At 39.8% G+C, this 19,204-nt stretch overlaps 1 protein-coding gene and 1 pseudogene across 3 annotated transcripts in view; both read right to left on the bottom strand.

Moving 5' to 3' along the window:
• The window catches only part of Palld (palladin, cytoskeletal associated protein), a 391,437-nt gene that overhangs the window by 315,832 nt on the left and 56,401 nt on the right, over window positions 1-19,204 (bottom strand). The gene's annotated exons all lie outside the window — the stretch shown is intronic.
• LOC114612731 lies at window positions 833-2,283 on the bottom strand (annotated as a pseudogene).

Here is a 19,204-nt window from a genome sequence, read left to right as displayed (position 1 = left end):
ACTCTGGTTTTAGTCAGCAGACCTTTTCTCCTCATGCTTTTAGCTTTTATGCATTGTATTACAAAGGCCCAAATTCCCAAGTTGAACTATAGGCACACTTTAAAAAAAAGAATACTCTCTTCTGATACAGATTTGTTTAATGTGATAAATATACACAATGTAAAATTCCCATTTTACTCACATTTAAATGTGCAATTCAATGGTGCTGGGTATGGTTGTATCACTGTACCACTGTCACCACTCCTCATTTCCAAACTCATTTCATTTTCCAAAATGGAGGCTCTCTGGCCACCTGACATTGTCAATTACCCAACCTCATAATCACCATTGTATTTCTCTTCCTTCCTTCCTTCCTTCCTTCCTTCCTTCCTTCCTTCCTTCCTTCCTTCCCTCTTTCCCTCCCTCCCTCCATACCTCCCTCCCTCCTTTCTCTCTTCCTTCCTTTCTTTCCTTCTTTCTTTCTTTCTTTCTTTCTTCCTTCCTTCCTTCCTTCCTTCCTTCCCCCTTCCTTTTTTCCTTTCCTCCCTCCTTCCTTCTTTCCTTCCTTTCTCTCTCTTTCCCTCCCTCCTTCCCTCTTTCCCTCCCTCCCTTCTTCTTTCCTTCTTTCTTTCTTTCTTTCTTTCTTTCTTTCTTTCTTTCTTTCTTTCTTTCTTTCTTTCTTTCTCCTAGGTAAGGAGAGAAATTGATTATTAGGTAACAAGGAATACAAAGAAACTCTTTAATTCTTTACTCTGTGGCAAGACTGCAGTGCCCAGATGGACAACACTGCACATGAATCCCTCAGACAAGGCCTTCTGCTGATATGTAAATAAACCAGAGTTAAGTGTATCTTCTAGACACAGGGCCTGGCCTCACTCCTTTCTGGAGTTTCAGTGGCTGTTGCAGTTTCCTTCTTGTCTTCAAGCTTCAAAGCAGGAAACAGAAGTACTTCCTTGATATTGTTGGAATCTGGGAGGAAATGGCAATTTGATTGATACCCATGTCCCAGCCAGCTGTTGAGCACAACCCATGTTCCAGAGCAGTAGAGAAGTTCTCATCTATGAACACAGTTTCATCATCACCAGCAGCCCTGGCCTTGGCCTGTTCTTTAAACAGCCGTTGTTGCTAAATGGGATCTTTGAGCTCAGTGTAGGTATATTTCTGTCCTCATGACAAACAGCTCAAAGTGTTCAGTTAGACCCTCTTTGGAGCAGTGCCGTTTGACCAAAGGGCTCATAATCTGTAGGTGATCACAGATATGTGTAGGACTGAGGCATGCCACTTTGAAGAACTCTCCAACAAGCTTATCAAGGACCCTGGCTGTGGGCCAAGATGGGGGGTATTCGACAGCTTTTGCAACACAAATGTCAAGTAGTTTTTGAGTTTCTTCAGTTTTGAAGAGCTTCACACCTAGGGCTGTCTTTCAAGCTTTTCTACTATGCTGATTCTTAGGAAAGGTGGAGTGAGTCAATCTATAGGCTTGGCCTTCTGGCCCATCTTCGTGGTAGGTGATCTTGGTGGTAACTGCCTGTATGCTTTTCACCATCCCCAACAGCATCTTCTCTGTGCTTCCCATGAGGTCATGATCATTTGCATAGATCATGTAGTACTCACAGATGGTGGACTCAGGATCGTGAGTCAAATCAATTCCTTCCTTCTGGAACTGGTGACCAATTTCATAAACCTGGTCAATGCCTCCAACCACTAGCATCTTATAGTAGAGTTCTGGAGTAATGCTCATTTATAAATTCATGTCCAGCTCATTGTGACAGGTGATGAAAGGCTTGGCCACAGCTCCCCCTGGAATGATGCTCATCATGAGAAGTTTGATCTCTAGGAATCCCAGCTCATCTAAGAAATTCCTTATATGTGTGATGATCTTAGGGCAGATGATAAATTTCTGCCTCACAAAGTCATTCCATACCAAGTCCAAGTATCTCTGAAGATAGGCTGTTTCCTTGTTTTCGAGGTCACAGTGAAGATAAGGCAATATTTGCAAGCACAGAGACAAAGTGTGATTTCATAGGGGATGATGTTCAGTTTACCCTTCTTGGTTTTCCCAGAATTCCCCTGTACTATGATTATGTCTCCCTGGCATAGTTTGTTATTAGTGTGAACAATTTCTTCCTCTGATTTATAGTTCATGGAGTTGGTCATGACTTATAACTTGACCCCTTTTCCTTGATTTTGCTGGGCCTCTTTCCCTGCTACTTTCTTGTCAGCATTCAGACATCTCTTTAGTTCATTCTTGCTTAGTTTCGGCTCACCATTCTCTTTGATTTCACTCTCTTGCAGTGTGGCCATCTCTCCCAACCCCCATACTATTCTAGAAACCGACCACTCCAAGTACCTCATATAAGAAGAATCTTACATGATTTCTTCTTTTGGTAATTGGCTTATTTCACTTAATATTGCAGCCAGAATTATGTCAGAGTTTCCTTCCTGTTTAAGACTGAATGCTATTCCATCATATCTACACATACATTTTTTTTTCAACTCATTTTCCTACCAATAGATTTACCAGTATTTAATCCACATTCTGGCTACTGAAAGTTAAGCTCCTGAACATGGGTGCACTATATGGGACCTTTTCTGTATCAGTTTAAATATTTGGTGACTTATCAATCCATCTTTTCATTTTCTCCCTTGATAGAATGTCCCAAACACCTACTTAAGCTGCTACTGATAATTCTTTTATATAAAGAAAAAGAAAAACTATAATTCAGCAATTTACCTACAAGTTTAAATTTGAAGGGGAAACTTTAAGAAATTGTAGTCTAGTAATCCAATCAGCAAGCAATTCTTGTAGATTGATATGCATACAGCATGAGATTTGGATTCAGTTGCGGAAAATCAGTGCTCTAAAAGGATACTAAAATCTTGGATCAGCAAGATGCCTCATTGGGTAGAAATTGTTGTCACCAAAGCAGTGGGATCTGAGTTCAGTTGCTAGAATCCCAGAAAGGTAACAGGAGAGTAATAGCTTCACTGAGAATTCTAATATACACGTATGCACTATGGTATGCATGCCCATACCATCCACCTACACACACACACGCGCACACACAGATAAAAATAATAATGCAACAATTTGTGAAAGAATACTAAAATCTTTCACTTGATAGTAAAAAAAAGAAAGAGAACTCAATGGCATGACATGTACAGTTTTCAAAATTTACCTTATGAAGACTTAAGCCTTGGCAGTTGGTTAAATTTAAATAAGTTCAAGGACAGTCATTAATGTATGTTCAACTACTAATTGATTAGTAAGTTACAAAAAGAAAGGCCCAAGGTTGATTGTGAGTGATTAAAATGGGTACATTTGATTGACAAAATGTAGAGCACTGTTAAATTTAGGGAGGGACTTTTTTTTAAATTATAAAATAAATCCACGTATAGTCTTCTACAGAGTGTTTGCAGAGTTTCCTGTAGGCTAAACAGGCAAGGAGACAGGCATGTGTTCTGAGCAGGAGGTTGAGGAGAAGGAGGAGGGTAGCCACGATAATGGGCAGGGAGGAGAGGAGAGAGAAGTGAGTTCTAAAGGAGGACAGAGGACACTCACGGCCCGAAAAGGGTCCAGATCCTTCTCCTTCGGATGAGAAGAGCCTGGCCATTATTTTTATAGTAGAGAAGCCAAAGAAATAAACTCTGGAGAATGAAGACAAGATTACAAAATGGCATTAGGCAAGCAGCATAAATAAAAGCTTAACAAAGCATAGGGCTATAGTCACCACTTCCCAGCCCTAACATGTGCTTTGAGAAAAAATGTGGATACTTCTAGGGTATTGGAGAGCGAGGGCTGATCAATAGTCAGGACTGCCCCCATGGGTGTCAATCCAGGACAAAAGTGAATGTGGACAGCTGCATTCTGCAATCTGACCTCAGGACACTGGAACTTTCGTATTTCCATAATATGACTGTAAAAAAAAAACATGTCCCTCTAGCCTTATTTGCTTTCTTTAATGGATAATGCTTCTGGCTTGGATCTTCATGTGGAAAAAAGGATCTTTTGTCTCATAAAATGTTACAGATGCTGCTATGGTAACACACTATAATTTTATTCCTATCTCAGAAGATAAACACGGAGAACTGCAACTGGCAGTTTAATCTAATATGTAGCATTTGCTTTAGATCCACAGAGCATTTGGGTTTTTTTGTTTTTAAGGAACATTGGCACTTTTATTAACCTGCTGTACTCAATTAAGCACAGTCTTAAAGGCCCTGTCTAGAAGGTATTATTCTGCCAACTTGAAAATACCACATGGCCAAGTTTGAAAACCCACAAGGGAGAGAAAGCATTGTGCTTCTACGAGAAAATTCTTAGGTGGCCAGAGCGAGTTTGCCTTGTGGGAATTTTCTGTTGAGCTAAAAACATAATCCAAACATCTAGACATCTACAAAAACAGTATGAATTTGGTTTAAAGTGCAACATACCCATTGACAGACAATTTCTAAGGTTGCTTTTCTCTTTTCTTAGTAGTAAAGCCTGCAGCATAGGGCGGTTGAACTGTTCCACTAAAGTCAGCTGTTTTGCGATTAATAACCAAAGTTACTGCATCTGCAAAGGTAATGTGAAGCCCTAGTTCTTGTTGATAATAACAATATCCATCTACACTGGACATCAAGGCTTATATACTAGTCCCTGTCAAAAACAAGGAGGAAGTCTCAAGTAGTAGAAAAGGCAGGAAATCCAGTGAGTGAATGACACACCGTGAGTTTAAATCACAACCCTTCCTCTACAACTGTAAAGAAACATCACCCCCTGTTATTTGACTCAAGGGTCCTTCTCTGCTTTACCCCCATGTCACAGTTCTTAGAATTTTCCTTTCTACATTAGAACATGAAGGCAGCCAAGGAGTTCAACACAATGAGGTTTCAGTAACAACCTGGTGGGCTCAAGGCTGATTCTTGTTTACTATACACCACAGTAACTGGTTCCAGAACACTTACTGCCAGCATTTCGGAAGAAGGATCTCGGTCTATTCATTAAGTGATTAGGATTCTGCTTCTCACTAAATTTTATTCATTCTAGATCTTTATAGAATCATGAAAAGCATCATGATTGCTGACTGACACACTGACATTTAGAGATGCCCACGATGAACATAATACAAGCACTACAGTTCTTCTCAAGCCCCACCACATGAACAAGTAGCTAGTAATTAAACAAAAATGCCTACCTAAGTTGTTCTCGAAGCAAACTTTGTAATATTTTCCCTTCATAAAAGTCCCCAAGATATTTACAGGCTGTAGATGAGCTCACACTCTTGACATGGCAAAGAATAAATGGGAAAGGCAGGAGAGTGATAGGAAGGCTGTTCACATTAACACTACTTGTATTGAGAAGATTCAAAAGCGCAGTCTTGCTTCTCATTGGTCACTCGGGGCATTGGAACAATATTTGTCCAGTTGCTATGTGGAGAGGGATGGCTGCCAATTCCCTCCACTAATAAGCCTGAACCTGGCTTTTACAGATAAGAGCTGCTATTGTTTGTGTTGCTCTGCTGACTGATAAGACACGCCCCAAAGCAGGTACCTAACGATCGTTATGACAGATTTTGCAATGGCTGCTGATATTTCCCTATATCCTATCACTGTCGTTGAAAAAAGGCAAAAAAAAAAAAAGATGATTTCTACTTTATCATTATTTTTTAATTGGATTTTTCTCTTTAGGAATGTGAATCTAGAAAGATCACATTTAAATGTTGTCTTTATAGGGACTATGACTCCACCCCCATTCTGTGACTCAATTAAAATATTTAAGGGATATGTGTGTATATAAGAAGCTTGACTTTAAGACTGTTCACCCAAAATTGAAAGGGAGTAGCCTGGGTCTGATAGGTACATATACGCATATATCCCACCACTAAGCTCTGTGTGAACCCAGAGAATGCCCACATGTGCATGCAAACTAGAACACTATAGGACTAATGGGAATCACATGCCAATTTAGGCAGTGTCTTAAAAACATTCAAAGGCATATGGTTTTCCTTTTGTATTTAGAGAAACACTCTTATTTTTCAATGTGTACTTGATGTGGATGCGTTTGTATGCTTTCTGTGGATGGGAAAGAGGTTAGATTCTGGTTTTAATATCACCATGCTGGACATGAAAAGAGGAATACCCAGTATAGCATATACCTTTAATATAATTAAATTTTAGAGGCTTCAAGATGGTTCAGTGGGTAAAATGTTTCCTGTCAAGCCTTGCCTACTGAATTTAATTCCCGGGGCTCACATGGTGGAAGGAGAGAAGTGACTCTTGCAAGCTGCCCTTTGACCTCCACGTCAGTGACATGATATGCGTATAAGCACACACCCACATGATGGATAAATGAAATATAGTTTAAAAATTAAAAGAAATAATTTCATCAAAGTAATGATCAAAGTGTGCCTAACAGTACAAGTGAAATGTCACAAATTGCTTAGCAAGTGGAGTGTTTTTAGTGGTCATGCACTGTATTGCAAGATTATTACCTATCGCTCAAACTGTCTCTGTACCTCACATCTTCCCTTTATCACTAGATAGTTAAAGCTCTTCCCAATATTTGGTTATTGGATAATAATAGAAATCAAAACAAATAAAACAACACATTCATGACAATAGAACCCCAGAACTTCTCACACAATCAGGAACTTTTGATTTTTTTTAAAGGCTGTGCTAGATACTGAGGAATTTCAATTTCTGTCTGAGTATCCTTGTTTTTTTAAATGTTGTTAGATAATCGAAGAAAATCTCAATGGGTAGCCCAACAGGTTAAGTTTCTGCTGTCTGAAGATCATTCCACTTCTTGAATTTAGTCATGAGACTTGGTTCTTTCTAAAACAGAACCACAGATCACTCACTGGCCAAGTTAGGAGTACACATTAGAGAGTACATCAGAAGGAGACTCCACTTGTTCTATATGGCTCTCTCAATTAAGAAAGGGATGTTTTTTGAGTCTTGTAGGCACAGCTGGGTGTATATTCTTACCCCACTGTATTTGTTCATCTCTATTGAGTTTTGCCAATCTAGGCTGCCTATATCCACTAAAGCCATACAAATTATTCTAGTTTCTTTATTGTTGCTATGACAAATTCCATGAACAAAAGAAACCTAAGAGAAGAAAGGTTTATTTAGCTTACACTTACTAGGTCACAATCCATTGAGAGAAATCAGGGTAGTTGCTCACAAGGAAACAGAAACAGAAACCACAGATAAATGATGCTTGCTGGTGTGTTCTCTCTGGCTCATGCTTAGGAAGCTTTTTACAACCTAGAACCTCCAGACCAGGGGTGGCACTGCTCACAGTGGGCTGGGACCACCCACATCAAATAGCAATCAAGAAAATGCCACAGGGCAATCTGATAAAGAGAGTTCCACAGGCCAATTTGATGGAGAACAGTTGAAGGTCCCTCTTCCCACATGAACCTAGTTTGTGACAAAATCTATCCAGTCATGACCTTAATGTTTAATGCAGTTTCTTTGCTCAGCCCTGTAAGGAAAGAATGAGACTGATAATGCCCACACCACTTTAGGAAGAAGCACAGCAATATACAATTTGCTTATTTGTGGACACAGTTTCCCAACCCTAATGACTTAAGATCAATAGTCATATAGAAATGTCTTGCTATGAAAAGCTGGAAGAATTTTTATTCTGTATAACAATGTTCAAATCTGGAAGAGAGTAAGCTGAATTTGATATCTGTAAAAATATATTCCCTTTTAGGAACTATAATGGAGCCATCCCAGAGAAAATTTTCTGTTGGGTGATGGCCAAAGAGATTAAATGCTATGAGACTATGTCTTTCTCTTATACTTTCTCTGACCTGTTTCACACTCTAACAGTTTAGACACCCACTTTCTGTCCACAGTTTGGTCTCAGGCCTGCTTGAATGTTCTATGGAAGTTCTAAGGAAAGAAAAATAGAACATTATGTAGCACAAAACACTTTTATCCTGCAACAGACAGGAGGATTATTTGGCTAGATTCAGAGGACAAAATTTTCTCAAGGCTATAAAATTTCATGGTGCATTTAAAAAAAATAAAGAGTGGGGGGGGGAAGCTTTTTGATTATGATAGCTTTTCTTTTTGATTAAAAACAGACATTCTTCCATGGACCTTTCTTTTTATTTCTGGATATTGTAGGGAGGCAACAAGCTACAATCCATTACCCAATCACAAATTACAAATCTAGGAAACATCCAAATCTTGCTTCTAAGAAGGGTCTTTTCAGAGTGTAGGTAAGGACATGGGCTTCTCTGAGTTGGAACTGGGCTTAGCTAGTAGAATGCTCACCTAGGATGCATAAACCATGGACCAATCTTCAGCATTTCCAAACCAACTCTGGTGGTACACTCCTGTATTCCTAGCCCTTGGGAAGTGGAAACAAAGAAGACCATTAAGCTTAATAACACCCTCCTACAAAGCAAGTTTGAGGCCAGCCTAGAATGCATGAGACCTGATATTTAACAACAACGACAACAGCAATGAAAATGACCAAGTTTTGACAATGTGAAGATGAAGCTCCCTGCCTGAGGCCCTAGGGTACTTGTCCTGCAGATCATTCTAGAACTTGTCCTGTGACCATGGTGTCTGTTCCTGTCCTATACTTTCTATGCTTCAGTGCCTCTGGACAAGGTCTACTGAAAGAAGGCTCCATGCTCTCCTTTTCTGTGCTCTTTCCTGGCTCATTCTCCCAACTCATCTGTCAGTCTCTTCCAGGTCTCAGCCAGGATTAGTTCATGATGCCAGGCCACACACCTGAGTGGTATCACTTAGGCAGACAGGACAGGAATGTTTCTCTGGGTATACCCTGCCTTATTCTCAGGCTCTAATACCATGTCCTGTTGGTTCCCAGTAAACACTCAGGGGAGATTTGTGGAAAGACCATGAGTTTGAATAGTTGCTGGTGATTGTGGCATTTGTCAGTACAGAACAAAACAAAACAAAGCACAAAAGACTATTGTGTTCAAGGACAATAAAATACTGAGTTCAAGAAAAATAATGGCCTGCTTAAGGAAAAAAAGATAGTTGAGAATGGATTGCTTCTTCATCAGTCTAAAGATCTAGAACTCGGGCTGCAATGAAGTTTCTCTCAAACCTTGAAGATATGGACTAAAGATTAATAAGTGTATAAATGTTCTTGGGTCCTGGGGGAATTGTCTGTATGTTGTCTGTAAACTAAAAATCACATCTAGTCTGTTGCTGTTTATATCTAGCCTCATTTTTAAGGCTCATTCCCCAAACTTTTAATTCCTTGATGAATTTTTGTCACTAGTCCCAGTCAATAAATTTTAAATTCATCTATTTATTTACTGTATTTGGATGTTTTGTCTGTTTGTCTGTCTATGCACCATGAGTGTGTCTGGTGACAAAACAGGGCACTAGAGGGTACTAGGCCTCCTGGAACTGGAGTTACCTGGGTGTGAGTCACCATGTGGGTGCTGGGAATTGGATGCCTGGTTCTTCTGGAAGAACACTCAATGCTCTTGAGCACCGAGTCATCTCCCCAGCCCCACAGTCAACAATTTTAACAGTTTTTTTATGTTTCCATCTGGGCCGCATATACATAATCTTATTGAGTCCATTTACAATTTTATTTCATTAAATTAAAAAAATTTCATTTCTGTGGTACTGGAGATTAAAGCCCATACCTTACTATGCTAGGCAAGCACCACTAAACCATATACCTATCCACTACCCATAATTTTAAGTCATTTCATCTAAAAAAAAAGATCTGCTAAAGAGTATCATACATTTTTTTTTAATTTTTAAAAACAGTATTTTTATTTAGATAATGTTTCCTGAGACAATATTAGGCTCCAGGAACTGCTCAGTTCCATGTCACATGGAGAGTCAAGTAATCATATTTTTATAGAAAGAGCATCAGCTCACTGGGATGCTGGTAATACAGGAATGGACAAAGCCTTGTCTCCCACGGACTTTATTCACACTTCAACAACATTCTTAGAACGCGGCTGAGGAACTGCTAACTGAATTTCCCACAATCTCTTTTGAATAGTGCGAACTATACTGTTACTGTAAAGGGAAAGTTAGACCCAGAATAGAATAGAAGGTCCATCTTCCCCAGCCTACTGTGGCTCAGGCAAGTCCTTGCACTGGACTAATAGTTACTTCTGCAACATTTGCACTTCAGTAGAAAACAAATTGAAAAATCTGCATCTTGGAAAAGAAAGCATATAAAGAAGGGTTACCTAGTTCCTCCCTGGCCTTAGTTGGCAGCTCATGTTGTCTCAGACAAAGATTTGTTTATTTTTTTAATGATATTTATTTATGGTTTGGAGTAGGTACATGTTATAAGCATGCTAAAGTCTGTATATGATGTGGAAGTCAGAAGACAACTTACAGGAGTCCATTTTCTCTTCCCTCCACGTGATTCCTGGGCAAGTGTCTTTACCTGATGACAAAATGTAGTTTGTCTTTGAGGTGACCATACCCTTGAACGTTAATTTAAGAGACATGTTAAAATGAATAGCAAAAGGAAAACTCATGGAAGAAAATTGACAAATAGTTTATGTGCAGTGTTCTGGGGACTTCTTAGTTGTATTGAGATTTGTCTTTAATTATCAAGACATTTTAATGATGCCAATTTTAGCATCTGTTACTGTAACTCTGTGGGTCTCCATGGTCTTTGGTCCATCCAGAGAGGTCTTGTGTGTACAGGACTCTGTAGGATCTGGCCTCTGCCTGGGGTTCCACATGTCATCTTCTCAGCTTTAGGGCATAGTGACATCCACCTAAGACATCTTCCTCTTCAAAACAAATCCTTTCTCATTTCCCATGGACAGTGCCTACTCAGGTATTCTAGGTCATTCTGCTTTTCAGAGTCAAAGACTCATAAGCAACATCCTAGTTATAGCGGTATATCTGTGTGTATATGTATTTCTAAACTGAATAAATATATACCTGTTTCCATTTCCATATAGGTTATCCAAATAGCAAAAACCAAACCAATCAACCAATGAAACAAAAATCAGATTTTCTGTAAAAATATACACACGTGTTAAAGCTCCATGACAGTGCAGTTGGATCTACCTTCCATAAAATTCATATTCTTATTACAGTACCCAGTGCCTCAGTACTTAAAAGAATAGATAGATGAATATAGATCTGAATAGATATATGAGTTTTGTACCTGGTTCCCCAGTAATATGATTCCAGAAATAGGCAGTGTGCAACAGACACTCCTTGTGAAAGCAGTACGAGTCACTTCATTTTAATGCTTTTTAATTCATTTGGATTGCTGAAAATAATCACTTTCCTGCTATTTGCAGTGTCCATGTTCCAATTTAAGCCACTTTAAAGCAATGTTTCAAGAGAAATCGGTCTGGTTCAGATTATGTGTGAACCTGATACCAGAGGCTGACGGGTAGTTTCAGATTGCAATGTCAACACTGTGTTCAGTCCTAACACTTCCCAGCGTCTGTTTCCTTCCTGGCTGGCAGGGTTACTGGATGAGTGGCTCCATTCTTGAAGGACTGAGTAAGGTGAAGGTTCTCACTGTGGAGAGTGAGTGCCCTCAAAGAATGCAAGGAGCTTTTCTCAGAGGTCATGCATTTTATTTAGTATATCTGAACTATTTTGTTTCACAAGCTAAAAACCTCGCCATTTATCTTCAGAAAGGATGCCCCATAACCTGCTGCAATTCACGTTTGCTGTAAAATTACCCCTGTGTTACCACACCCCCGTGTTTTCCTAAACGGGACCATTTTAAACAATCCTATGAAATAAATAGCAAGATACAGATAAATGATGTCATTTAGATGCCTTGTGGACCCAAATATGACCAGTGAGAGCCCGGTGACAGCCCGGTGAGAGAGAGCCTGGTGAGAACTCTGGTTTACACTTCACCTTTCTGAGACTCCATAACCCCCATAAGTTGTCCCTATGTCAGCACTGCAATGAGGTTCTTCCATTTGAAATATGAATATTTGAACTCACTATCTTAAACTAGCTCAGCAGTGTTTGACTTTTGATTTAATTCTGTTTTCTGGTGGTGAAGTCTAGTGTCAAGGTGCAGCTGTCCTTTGCTCAGTGTAAGAACAAATAGTTCCTGCCTTCTTTATCAGAAAGGCGGGGTCTATCACATACTCTCAACTTTCAATGACTGCCTGCTTCCCCTTCAGCAAAACTACATTAAAATTCACCCTCTTACACTCTTGCTAATGGCACTGACCAGCTATTACACAGCCTTTCCTCTTTAGAGACTACAGAAACAAAGAGTCCTAGCAGACAAAATAAAAGGCAGTATAGTGTGAGAGGCTCGGTATGCTTAAAAGTCCCAGGGTGCTTTCTGCACATTACTATTTTCTCCCCAGGAAAGTATTTCTTGATAAAGACTTTGCAATTCCCTGTGAGTCAAAGGGGGGATTTTAAGCACCACATAAGAACTGTAAGATGCTACTTTAGAGCACATAAAACCATATGGGTAGTTCATATGTTCCGACCTAGTCCTGTAATAACCTCTGCATCTGCTATTTCAATTGCCATGTGGAAAGTTACATTATAAAGTGAACCTTGCCATTATGTAAACATAGAACAAAGACACACCTTAGGTAGGGCTTTACAACGAACGGCAGATCATTATTGCTTCCTCTGGTATTTCCTCACAGTGTTGATTATGATGAGGTCCTGGCATAATGACAATGCATACCATTCCAAAGAAATTCCATTTTCACTTATGTAACAGGATGTTAGAGTCGGGGCTTCTCTGGCCTCTATGGCAACGGTAGCGCAAATACGTAGGTACCAGGCAGCCATGTGGGTTTGAAATAGAGCCACAGATAAAAAGATTAAAAAATATTAATTAAAATCTCTTTTGGGACTCTTGAGTCCTTTCCAGAGGATCAGGATGGACACAGTGGTAGAAAACAAGAAAGGGAAGAAAAGCTTGCAAAATGAATCCCTTAGCTACAAGCCTAGTGATGGAGGAAGGGCAAAGAATAGAGTTCTGGACTAGACCTTGCATTTGGCATACATAGAAGGCTGGTGACGGGTTTGTTCCTGAGAAAGCTCAAGTATAAAGATGATTGAGTTCGGTCTGTTTCAGAAAATCCCAGAAGGAAGTTGTAATGGTTTGTATATGCTTGGCCCAGGAAGTGGCACTATTAGGAGGTGTGGCCTTGTTGGAGTAGGTGTGTCACTGTGGGTGTGGGTTTAAGACCCTCATCCTATCTGCCTGGAAGTTAGTCTTCCATTAGCAGCCTTCAGATGAAAATGTAGAACTCTCAGCTCTGCCAGCATCATGCCTGCCTAGATGCTGCCATGCTATGCTCCCACCTTGAGGATGATGGACTAAACCTTTGAACCTAAAAGCCAGTCCAATTAAATGTCCCTTATAAGAGTTGTCTTGGTCATGGTGTCTGTTCACAGCAGTGAAACCCTAAGTAAGACAGAAGTCTGAGTACCAAGATCCAGTAATAGCCTCTTAATCCCATTATATGGGGTTAGAGAGATGGCAGAAAATGTAGGAAATGTGGACTGTTAGCATAGATACACTGGGACACCCTGGAGGGGTTAAGGGAGAGCGAGTTACAAAGGGGAGGCTGGCAATGAGTAACTGACCTGCCAGTGGTAAAGATGGATTCTCACATGGCTCAGGATGGGAACGCTTCTGCCAGGCTAAGAGGGACTTGAGGACTGAGACTTCAAGGAGCCTACAAAAGCACTCAGTGAGACCCAGAGTTAGTGTGAGCCATTGTGAGCTCAGAGAAAGCAAAGCTGCCCACTCAAATACTGTTCTGTCCCCTCACCTTTCCTCCTTATCGTACTTCCTTGCTGACAGGAAATATGCAGACAGGAGGGAAGAGGTTAGTAGAGTCTCCTTGCCCTCTGCTGGCTCACAGCCTCAACCACACTTTCCCTGGGGGAGGGGAGGTAAGGTCACCACTCTCGAAATGATAGGTTCTTAGGATTACATAGGACTGGACCTTCTTGTTATTGAAGGAGGTTGCTTCTGAGTTAAAGTGAACATGGGCATCTTTCTAGAGAGTGCCTCCTGTCTATGAAGATTCTGCTTGGTAAACCACAGAACCTAGCTTCTTTCTCTCTCTCCCACAAATCAGGCCACACACCCTCACAGTCTCTCTTCATAAAGATGATAGGCAAGATGCACTGTGGTCTGTGTTCTTTCTTCGTTTTCAGCTTGGAAGCCCAGCTCCACAATACCCTGAGTTATAACTTAACTTTATCTAGTGCCTCCCAGACTTGTGACATGAACTCTCCTGTCCCCAAACATATAAGACAGAAACTCACTTTGAGTCATGAAACAGGGTCCTGACTCTCCCACTGCTCCTGTCAGGGACCCATCATGCCTGCCAGCATAGTGCAGTGACTCCCCCAATGCAGGTCCTTGAAGAATTCATCTCAGCTTCTTTATGAACCTGCTAACCTTTACAACACTGCTATAGGATGAGGAAAGATAATTTCAATGTAATCACCAAAGAGGACAGTTGACAAGGACAACAGGCTGTGAATGGTTTCCTCCTTGAGTTGTCCTTCTTCTTCATGCTGAGAGTCAGTTAAAGACAACAACTAAGGTTCAGAGTAATACTTCATATAGAGAAATAGCAGCTAAAGAACAGTGGGGTCCTTCGCTGCGGAATAGACTCCAACTCATTGAAACATCCTTGGATATATGGAAATCTACGGGGCAAACAGAGACTAAACAAATAGCAAGTGGAAACCAGAGTGGAGAGTCAATGGTTTTTCATGCTCCTTGGGAGGGAGTGATTGCAGGTCTACAGTTCATTGGCTAATCCATGCGTGGCGACCCTCTGAGAATAAATGGAGCCATAAGCTTTGGACAGAATGGCCTCACTTCCTTTAGGCTTCATGTCTCAGATGCAAGGGAATGTGAGATACTCAGCATACAATGGCTATGAAAGCATCTGGGTGATGGTGCCCTGACATTTTGATACCTCTCCGTGTGTCTTTCTCTCTAGCACAAATTTCTGTACTTTCCCATATTCGCTCTAACTTATTTTATTTTATTGTTAAGTTAGTTTGAGGATGTTAAAGTTAATGTTAAATTCGATATTAAAATTGATATTAACAATAATATTTCTCAACAAATATGCCTGAGTGGCTTAAAAAACAGGACAGAATAAAGATCTTAAGCTTTGCACAGGGAATGGGTATTTTTGCTTTACAAATAATTAAATAGCTCTTAAAACTTTTATTTATTTATTTATTTATTTGTGTGTGTGTGTGTGTGTGTGTGTGTATGTGTACATCTGCCTGTGCACACAGCATGGGTGTGGAGGTCAGAGGACAGACACCTTGTGGGAGTCAGTTTTGTCCTTCTATCATATGGGTACTGGAAATTGAACTTAGGTTGTCACAGGCTTGGTGCAACCTAACTCTGGCCTTATTTATTCTTAACTCAGGATATTCAGGTGTTAATTTGAATACTGAAACATTTTACTGTATTCTGTTTACTTATGTGAAATTTTACTTCCAAATTCCCATTTTTGAAAAATCAAAAACAAAATATGTGCCTATAAGAAAAAAAATCAGTTTTTCTTTAACTCCTTTTTCCTGTTTGTAGAAGTTCTAGTAATAAGGACTACCATTTATAAGCACACAACATGTGTTAGGAACTCTGCTGAGGGGACTGGAGAGAAGGCTCACTGAGTAAAAGCACTGGCTGCCCACTGATCAGTGACGTCCTGAGTCAGATCCCTGGGACCCACATGGTGGAAAGAGGGAACAGACTCTCTCATTCACATGCCATGTACAATTCTTCTTCTACACACACACACACACACACACACACACACACACACACACACGCACACACACGCACACACACGCACACCCACCCACACACACACTTAAGTAAATACAGCCAAAAATTCAAAAAATAAATATGCAACATAAAAAATATTCTTAGAGGTTAAAATTTTTCTCTGCTCCACAGTGTTATCTTTTTAGATTGTCTCAGATACATTGTACAAAGAAGAAATGGAGACTTACAATAACTGAAGAGCGCACCTTAGGTGACATCATTTGCACCTGAGCCTCTGCTGAACTGGATCCATACCTTTTAACAACTATGCCACCCGAAAGCAAACTTTGAGATAAATCATTCAGTATCCAGCTCGGCCATGATACTTAATACATTGATGAATAATGAAGGATTAAAGCAAATGCCTTGGAATGAACTGCATCTCTTGTCTGAGTCTGTTACACTTGGCAAGTCCACCCAGAAAGGGAACATCTGGTCCATTTCCTTCTATGGCAGCTCCTTCACTCTCTGCTTTTAGTTGCATGACAAAGCAGAGACAGGGATGATTGATCTGCTAATTGAAGATCTTTACTTCTAATAAACACTCAGAGCCAGATTTCTAAAAAAAAATTGCCTCATGGCTGCTTTTGAAGAAACCCAGAGGACAACATTTTCCTAGCAGGCCTTAGGTCTGAATGCTGTGGTCACATATCCCTCCCTGTAGGCCAATTCAGGCATCCTTCCTTTTTCCACTTAAGAGTCTCTGATAGTCCACAATTATTTGAGATGGTGTTGATTTCTAGAGTTCTCGATTTTGTACTGTGTTCCCAACCACCATTAACATACACCCACTTAATTCTTATTGACACCATTTGTAGTTCACATACAAGCATATTTTTCAGGAAAAAAAAAAGAGGACATCTTTAGTGATAGTAGATTTATATTTCATATTTTTATTTCAAACTCCATATAATGACTCTATCTCAGTTGAAGAAACCAAAATAATAAATATCTAATTTCTTATTGAGTAATTAAAAATATAGAAATATAGAAGTGTTTCTCAAAACTCTGCTGTTATAAAGGGTATTTCACTTTGGTGCATTTTCTTATCCCTCTGTGCAATGTGTATTTTATTCCAATGAAATCATACTGATGACTAATAGAGCAATGTAGTATGTTTATCTTGTAAAGACTACCAAAGCTCTTCATTTAACCAGAAAACTGATGGTTCATGTTGACAGAACCCAACGATTAAATTCTGCTACTTTTCTTAAGTCAGGGTTGTTCCTGGAAAGAGACGAAAGCAAAATAGGTAAAAGGGTTTCTTAGCATATGAAATCTTGAGGATGTTTAAATTGCTTGCTTCTTAATGAAAACCCCTTTACAGTTTAATTATGTGGACCGGCGAGATGAATACGTGGTTATGGGAACTGGCTGTTCTTCCAGAGGATCCAGGTTTGGTTCCTAGCACCCCAGGACAGCTTGGAATCATTGTAACTCTAGTTCCAGGGAATCAGACACCTTCATCTGATCTCCATGAGGACTGGGGACACACATAATACATAGATAGACATATATGCAGGCAAAACACCCATACATGTAAAAATAAAACAATTAAAATTTAAATAAGAATTTACTTAGCCTTAAACAGTTTAATGTACTTATTGCATCAGCATTACAGCAGTTTCATAATACTGTTACTTTTTAAAAATGTATAGATAAGTGTCATTCCTATGAGACATGATCATCTGTAGTGACAGAGGAATGTGTGACCTGGATCACTGAGTCTCTTGGTGTGATCTTGTAGCTCTACAGATTTCCCCAGATTAAAACAGATGGAAAATATCACCACAGCAACATTGATAGACTCCCTTCTCCTGAAGACTAAGAAACAGAAACTGAGAGTGTGAAAAGTTATCTAGCTTTCTTAATCAATTGGAAGTTGAAGAAAGAAGTCTTAGTCTTGTGTTCTCAAGGGAGAGAAAAAGTCACACAAACAAACCAAGGCAGAAGAAATGGACTAAAACAACAGTCTCTTGCACATCAATGCTTCACAAAGATCAATGGCCAGATGTTTCTTATAGCCATAAAAATGAGCCAGTTGGCTTCTTCTGCTGGCTAGGGTGTTTCTGCATTGGCCATGGATGTAGTGATGCTGAACGGTGTGTCAGGTACTGTGCTGGGGGGGGCATATGGATGGAGGAAATAAAGAGTAGTTCCAATCATCCCTGTCATAAATAATAGATGCTACTTCTATAGGGAATTCTTCTCAAAATGTTGACTTTCCCATTTAGCAAGTCAAGATACACAACTGGGCAAAACAGCTAGTGTTTGGAGAAATCTAAATTGGATTAAGGAAAATAAGAACAACCTCTCTAAACAAAGTCAGAGCAACTGAAAAAAAAACAACTGGGTAAATGTACCTAAGGACTTTTCCATCAAAGTGCAGATTAGGAATTGCTATTCCGCAATTTACTGTCATATTTTGACAGAGATATCATCAGTTGTTTCACAGGCAGATGTCATTTTCTGGTGCCAACTGTTAGAAACAGGTAACTCTTAAGTAACCTATTTTTCCCTTGACTGTTCTTTCAAATGCATCACCTATTAGTTGGTGAACACATCTGCGTTTTCAACACTATCTATCACTGTTGCCCCACACGCATTAATGATGCTCACAGTGAGCATACTCCTCCCTCAGCACGTTATATTCCCTTGTTCGTCTCTACCTTCTGTAGAAGCCATTAGGAGGCTGTCTTTTTCTCAGATTAGTTCATCCTTTTTTTTTTTTTAACTGATGACTCAAGACTTTTCAAAGGTATGGTCCCTCCTCTCCATATGAGCAGTAAAGAATGGGATGTTAAGTAGATAATTCTTCACAGGCTCGCCGGACAACCTTGGATGAGGTACTGAACACCTCTGACACTCTTTTTGCATCTTTGTGATGGGCCAATCGTGCTAGAGACTTGCTGTCTAAGAGGACTGTCTGCCTAAGTACACAGTAAGTGTTTCCATCTGAAAGTATCTCTTAAGATCTCCATGTCTTTCTTACTATGGATGCATTGTGACTTTGGACTGGGTAGGATAGTGTTTGCCATTTTGCTTCCAACTAGGAAAACTTAGCCAAGGCTTTGATTGATTTCTTTTGGCTGGTTAGAAGTTAGAGCCCAGACACCCAATGGGTGGTATATGAAGTCTGCAGGGTCTAGGACTTCACATCCTAGAGTGCCAGACTTCTTTAAACATATTACCTCACACTTACATTTATATTCACTCACATCTAAAAGAAAATGCTTCGGTTTTTCTCTATCTTTCTTCCCAATTTGACTCGGTATTTCATGACTTCAAAAAAGTTGGAGTCATCTGTGAATTGGAAACGTCAACTCCTATTTCCTCTTCTCAATCACTCTCCAATATCATAGTCAGATGTTTCCACTCACAAGAGGACACCGCTGCTAATTCTAGTTATTAAGTATAGATTTGCTCCTGGTGTCC

The sequence above is a fragment of the Grammomys surdaster genome, unplaced genomic scaffold (assembly GCF_004785775.1).
Source record: "Grammomys surdaster isolate TR1022 unplaced genomic scaffold, NIH_TR_1.0 126182, whole genome shotgun sequence".
Classification (NCBI taxonomy): Eukaryota; Metazoa; Chordata; class Mammalia; order Rodentia; family Muridae; genus Grammomys; species Grammomys surdaster.
Note: the sequence above shows the minus strand (reverse complement) of the source record. Positions and strands in the feature narration are given on the sequence as shown.